The sequence below is a fragment of the Cibotium barometz genome, chromosome 2 (genome assembly GCF_041138505.1).
Source record: "Cibotium barometz isolate CiBa-2024 chromosome 2, ASM4113850v1, whole genome shotgun sequence".
Lineage (NCBI taxonomy): Eukaryota > Viridiplantae > Streptophyta > Polypodiopsida > Cyatheales > Cibotiaceae > Cibotium > Cibotium barometz.
In genome coordinates, this window is record NC_141047.1 from 37,978,156 (window position 1) to 37,985,800 (window position 7,645).

A 7,645-nucleotide genomic window follows, 5' to 3' on the forward strand; every position below is an offset into this window, starting at 1 on the left:
AGTTTCTTGTGTGTGTCTCTCAGCTTTTTCATTTCTAAGGTTAAGAACACACCAAGGGTTCTTCATTGCATCAGGCCACAAATTTGTCTTCCTAGATGACGGATGCAATGGACAATGGAAATGGTGATTGGACATGCAAAATTATCTAACAATTAATTATACAAGAAGTGAGTACAAGTCTACAAGTCTCTTATCAAAACTTCAATTAATATATGAGATGTAAGACCTTTTGTTTGACGTTAGTATCAATCATAGTTAGTGAGATCTTGTAAGATGTGAAAACAGAAATAAGCTTTGTCACGTTGCTCACCCATCCTTGTCGAGAATTGAGTTGAAAGAATGGTAAATATTTTGAGTACATTGAATAATTATTGTTTGTTAGGTCAAGTTTGCTAAGATTTCTTTTGAAATGTGACAAGAGAGGCCACATCAGTGCTTGCCAACTTTTTGCATGAAGAATAATGTTAACCACTCAGTAGGTTAACATGGTTTCATCCCCTCATCCTACCATAAGGTGCTTTGCCATCTTACTCACTCGAATGGGTACTTATCTTTTGTAAGATGGCCCTAGAACATATAAAGCGGCCTTAACTTGTGCTTAAACCTTATGCTTAATCTCAAACAAGGAAAGTTTAAGGACTTTGTGTACATATTTTCTTAAGCCTAGGAGATCGAACCATTTTTTAGTTTGGCTGGCTTAGTGTGAAAACTAGTCACTTGTATATAGGTCATTTTTTTATAATAAGCAATACACAATCTTTCCCTTGCAATAGAATACTTGTGAGCTCTCCTCTTCCCTCTTCTTGCTTGCATACATTCTATTAAATCTTGCATGCTTGATGGATGCTTGCTAGATCGGATTGGTTGTAGGTTTTCTACTTGCATATTAACTTCCTCTTCATCCCCTTTCTTTTGTGAGAGAGAACCATTGCAAAGGGCCAGCTCTATTTGCCTCCATCTAGGGTAAGAGAGTTCTCCCTTCACAAGGATAATTTTGGTGTGACAACGGAGTGAGGACACAATAGAGCTAGGGCACCCACATAGGGAAGTTATAACTTGCAACTCTAAGGCAAGACCCAATGACACATGATTCGGCAAGGCTAAGGTAAGCTCTTGACTTAAACACATTATTACCCAATATTGCCCGATGTTGAGATTAGGAGGTTACACACTAAAAAGCATACGGTTTTGGAGTCATTGGATGTGTTTAGTTTTTGTTTTTTATTTTGATTTTGATATATAGGCAGTGATGTGTGTGAACACACTTAGGACCGTCGAGGCACTTTTTCCCTCTTTAGGAAGGTATGCCTAAATGGCTGGTGCAAACCTTGCGTGATAGTAGTAAAATTGGTGCACCTATGTCTAGTCATACTCGTTCAAGTTTTCAGCATGCCTCTTATGCATCAGATTGTTATGCTTTGGCTGTGTCTAGTATGTGTGAAGAGGAAGAACCTCTTTCATTTGATGAGGCACAAAAATCAGAAAATTGGTTGGCTGCAATGCAAAGTGAATATGATGCTATAATGAAGAATGGTACATGGTCTTTGTGTGATTTGCCTATTGGTAAAAAGGCCATTGGATGTAAGTGGGTTTTTAAGTTGAAACGAAAGCCAGATGGTAGTGTTGATTGCTATAAGGCTAGACTTGTTGCAAAGGGTTATGCTCAAGAAAAGGGCATTGATTTTGATGAGACCTTTGCTCCCACTTGTCGTATGACTACCATTCATAGTATTTGTGCATTGGCAGCTCATAATGGTTGGAATGTACATCAGTTGGACATAAAGACTGCGTTCTTGAATGGAGATTTGCATGAGGAGGTGTATGTATCGCAGCCTTGTGGTTTTGTTTAAAGAGGACAGGAAAACAAAGTGTGTAGGTTGAAAAAGGCTTTGTATGGTTTAAAGCAAGCTCCACGAGCTTGGTATGAAAAGATACATGCATATTTGACTGCACATGGTTTTCAGAATAGTCCAACAGAAAGCACTTTGTATGTTAAATGTGGGGATGATGTACATCTAATCATTGCTCTCTATGTCGATGACATGCTGCTCACATGACCAAATGAGAGTCATATTGCTGATTTTAAGGCTAATTTGAATGCCTCTTTTGAGATGTCAGATTTGGGGCATTTGCATCATTATTTGGGGATACAATTTAAGGAGTGTGATGGAGGTATTGCTTTGTGTCAAACAAAGTATATTGAGACATTGTTGCGGAGATTTGGCCTTGAAGACTGCAAGCCTATTGCTACTCCAATGGAGACAAGTTTGAAGTTGAGTCTTCATGATGTTGGAGATCACTTTGATGTCACACTCTATCAGACAGCTGTTGGTTGCCTCATTTATGTATGCATTACGAGGCCGGACATTCAGCTTGCAGTCTCATAGGTGAGCAGGTTTATGCATAGCCCAGGGTCTCAGCATTGGAAGGAAATTAAACACATCTTTCACTACTTGAGTGGCACCATACATCTTGGGTTGTTTTATCCCAAGGGGGATCGTTGCTGCCAAATTTACATGCTTTTTCGGACTCAGATTGGGCTGGTTGCTATGACACAAGAGTGTTTCATGCTCGGTAGCTCATGCATATCTTGGTTGAGCAAGAAGCAACCTACTGTGGCCACTTCTAGTTGTGAAGCTGAGTACAGGGCAGCTTTCACAGCTACGGTTGAGTGTGTGTGGCTCAGACGGCTTATGGCTGACTTGGGTGTTGGACAGGAGTCTGCCACCTCTATCTACACTGACAGTCAGAGTGCGTTGGCAGTTGCGAGAAACCCAATTTTTCATGCTCGCACAAAGCACATTGTGCATAGAAAGATGCATAATGGAAATTTTTTATTATAAAAGTGTTATTTTCATTAAATTTGATTTTATGCATAGAAAGATGCATAAAGGATTTATTTTTATTTCAAAAGTGTTATTCTCATTAAAATTGATTTTATGCATAGAAAGATGCATAAAGGATTTATTTTTATTTCAAAAGTGTTATCCTCATTAAAATTGATTTTATGCATAGAAAGATGCATAAAGGATTTATTTTTATTGAAGAATTCACGAGTGTCAAAGCGCAATTGTGCATTATCACTATGTCAGGGAGAGACTCTCAGCAGGAGAGATCAGCTTAGCCTATGTGCCAACACAGGACAACCTCACCGATCTTTTCACAAAGGCGCTTCCTCGTGAGAAGTTCGAAGCTTTCCGCAAAGCTTTGGGCTTGCTCCCCTTTGTGGAATGATCTACTTCGAGCATGGCACTTCCCTATACATGAGTGCCAGCTCTCGTTCACACCATCACTCCCAGGGGGGATTTGTTGCCATATATATAGGCAGTGATGTGTGTGAACACACTTAGGACCGTCGAGACACTTTTTCCCTCTTTAGGAGGTTTTTTCCCCCGGCTTGTATATACGCCATCATTCTAGGCCTAACTAATCTTTTGTACATTGACACAATCTAATACATTGTGTGTTGTGTGCATTCTTGCTTCTTCTTCTCCAAGCTTTGTGTGCTTTCCTGCAACCCTAATTCCAACAGATTTAAAGTTTATTTGCATTAGTGCATTCTAGTTTTATCCCTTAGAAGAGAAAAACCCTGGTTTCTTGGTGAATTGCCTAATTTTGGAGCCGAAGGCACTTAGATTTCATTGTATTCAGCCAAGAAATACCTTAGCAATTATGATTAAGAGTGGAATCCACTCTGAAAATATGAGCATTAAGATTTATTAAAGAGGATTAGAGTGGGATGGCTAATTTTTGTTCATTTTCATGCATTATTTGAATTGCTAGCTTAGAAGCTTAGAAGCATGCAAAAACAATAACAAATAATAAAAAATACTTAAACACTTACATAGTCACCATTAACTAGGATTAGCATCCTTAATAACCTCCCTTCAAGTTTAAAAAAACCTCAAAAAACTCTAAAAACTAAGCTAAAACGACACTTACATAATCACCATTAACTGGGATTAAGACCCTTAATAACCTCCCATCAATTTAAAAAAAAACCTCAAAAACTCTAAAAACTAAGCTAAAACGACACTTACATAATCACCACCATTAACTAGGATTAGGACCCTTAATAACCTCCCATCAATTAAAAAAAACCTCAAAAACTCTAAAAACCATGCCAACATTAACATGGCATGAGTTTAGAGACGTGAGAGTCAAACACGTGAGTCAACACATGATATGAGCCTAGAGACGTGAGCCATAAGCCTAGAGACATGAGTCACGAGTCTAGAGACGTGAGTCAACAAACATGAGTCTAGAGGTAAGTATATCTAATATTGTACCAAGCAATTATTACGTTCTTAAAGTCTTCTAAGGACATACCTACTTATGTATTTTCTTATCATATGATATGTACTACCAATAATTTCCAAGGAAAACTCTTGTCCTTTGTAATTATTAGGAAATTAAATTATCTAATAATTATACACCACCATGTCATAGGTCTAGTGGATAAATTTTTGTGCCCTAATAGGCCTATTTCTTCACAGAAATAAAGTACATTAACCTAGTTCATACAAAAAATATGTGAGCCTACAGATGTATCAACATGTGTGAGAACATACATGAGTCCTAAGATGTGAGCTTAGATACATGAGCTTGGACATGTGAACCTAAACACGTGAGTCTAGAGGGGTGAACCTAGAGATGTGAGTCTATAATTTTTTAAAAACCAAAAAACTCATAACTCATTAAAAAACCTAAGTTTTTTTATAGATTGAGGAGAATAGACGTGTCTGAAACGAGTGTTAGACCTACTTTTAGAAGAAGCACTAACACTAGACTAAAACCCTCATGCAAACCTAATCTAGATTAATTGTTGGCAATGACAATATAATCGATTGTTGAACACACTTCAGTCTTTTTTACACCAATGTTTTTCTTTAAAAAAAACTTTAGGATTCTAACCCTAATACTTTTGGAGAAAGAAAGACCTTATCGTCTCTCTCAGTCGTGGATAACTAATGATGTGCTGGCGGACTACTTCTCTCTATCTTATGCTGGTCGAATTGTGAATCGTAGAATTTACCACTTACAAGAGCTTTTGCAGGCCGTCGATGAAAGGTTGCACTTCTCTGTTGAATGCCCTAGTTGGCAGCAACCTTGCTTCAAACTTGTTGTGGACAGTGATCTCTCAAGGATCCCTTGTCCACAAGATATGTGCGCCCTTGTGCCATCCATGTGTCAATAAATGCTCACACTCCATGTGCCACCTTGTGCTTTCCATGTGCTATCTTTTTGACCATTGACTTCACCTTTTACAAGTGACCATACAAATCAACCTTTGATATTAGACCCGTAGTCTATTCCTTTTTCTAATTTTCATGCTTCTTTTGTAACTCACTCCCTCCCTTTCTTGTGCTCCATGGCACCACATTTCTCAACAACACCCACATAGGGAAGTTGCAGATTGTGGCTCTAAGACAAGACACGATGATGCATGCTTAAGACCCAATGACACATGCTTCATCAAGGCTAAGATAAGCTCTTGACTTAAACATCACACCAAACCTTATCTCTCTGTGAAAATAAATGTGGGTATCTCGCTCTTGAGAAACTAGTTAGGGCTTGTTGGACTTGGCCTCTGGAAGGTTGAGGAGATTTTCTACCCACTCGTTCATGCTCATGACCTTGAGTAGGACTCTAGTTGGTGCTAGTTGGGCACCCTTGTATGATGAGACTTTGGATGGTGTGTCCTCTATCTCTTGGTTTGGGTGGACGACTTCTACTATCCTTGTCTTGCAGATTGTCTACTAAGTCTATTACCTCGCGAATGAACACTCATCAAAGATGTAATGCATAGACCTATAGAGATGGTCATGAATCCCCTTTCTCTTAATATTGTGATCATAATTTGATCAATGAACAATAAGTCATCTAGGCTCTCATGTGGGGACTGCATCTCAAGTGCATCAAACTACATTTGCTCAAACCCATGTAGTTTTCAATTCTAGCAAACAACTAGCACTTAGAAGAGTGCTTCCCTATTAAGAAGACTACTCCACTGAAGGAGCAAGAGGAACCTCAAGGTTGGTTTCCCTCAAAAAGTGGTCAAACCATGTCGATGCCATAATATGTTTCAAACATTTGGTGTCAAGCTGAGTTGGGTTTATCCCAAGCTGACTACTATGACCAAACAATAAGCAATCCAACAATCGCAGTTATAGTAATTAGGATATGTTCCCTTTGTTGTACCATTAGGGATGAGTGTTCCTTAAAATACACAACAACAAGCACACACAGTGTAAGCAGGAGTTTCACTTTCCATAGGAGCTTATTATAGAACCAAGTATGAGATCTTCTCCACTAGGATAAGGAACATGGAACATGGGGAAGGGTAAGAGTCAATGTTCACGACTATCTTAAACCAAAGGAATTCACATGAGCATTCACATGTGTGTCCTCCATCCAGCGATCTTGCAACCTCAAAGCCAGTAGGCTATTAGAGGACAAGTGCCATTGTTGGAAACCACATAGCCCAACTCCATAAGCCAAGAAATCTAAAACCCTAAAGCAGAGGGTTTTGTGCAACCACTCTCTTACATTCCAATGCCACGTGAATATGTAGAAGACATGCTTAGGATGGTGTTTGAAATGGGAGGGGGGTTGTAACAAACATAATATGTAGAGGCTTGGAGTTGGATAAAACAAAGCCGATCCACATCTCAAGGGATGATGACTAAATTTGATGGAACTGGACATCCCATTTAGTATCTAGAGAAGTTCGATTAAATTCCTGAGATGACCATGGGGGAAGGATTGATGATCCCATCAAGATTTATTTATTTAGGCTAGTGGTTTATGTCTCTAAACCCACATAAAAAGGTTAACACATTCATTGTGGGATTCTTGCCCAGTGGAGCCAGGTGATGCCCCATCGCATAAATCTATAACCTTGAAGGGTGAAATAATGAGGGGCTATGTTGCAAAAACTAAGTATCTCAACATATGATGGGCCACTAAATCTCGTTTGTGTGCACATGCATAGAGCCATTATCTTGTTCTTTATCGAAAAGGTTGGCATCATCAAATGTCATCGGTAATAACTTGGGCGTATACAACATCGTCGACAATTTTCACCAAAAATTTGTAAATGCCGCCAATATGATCAGGCAGAGCCTCAACCATGAGTTGGAAAAAATGTAACCTTTGTAAAAATTCCACAACCACATGAATATGTGAGTAAGTGGGTCTAGAAAAAAAAACTGTCAAGCATGTGTAAGCAGCCAAATGAGCACACAAAAAATCCCTCACTACCCAAGCCAAAATAATATACTACTCGACCACTAGAGAGTAGTCAAAGTTGCATCCTAGGGGAGTGATTAATGTGACCATATCTAAAATAGCCTCTGAGCTAGAGAGTAACCAAGCCAAAAGGGCCTTTGAGTTACCCAACCAAGTTAGAAATGAGGGATGTGATGGAACTATTGTAACCTTGCAGTAGCCTAGAAATATGGCACCAAGGGGTGGTGTTGAGAAATGTGGTACCATAAAGCACAAGGAAGGGAGGGAGGGAGTCACAAAAGAAGCATGCGAATTAGAAAAAGGAATAGACTAAGGGTCTAATATCAAAGGTTGATTTGTATGTTCACTTGTAAAAGGTGAAGTCAATGGTCAAAAGATAGCACATGGAAAGCAA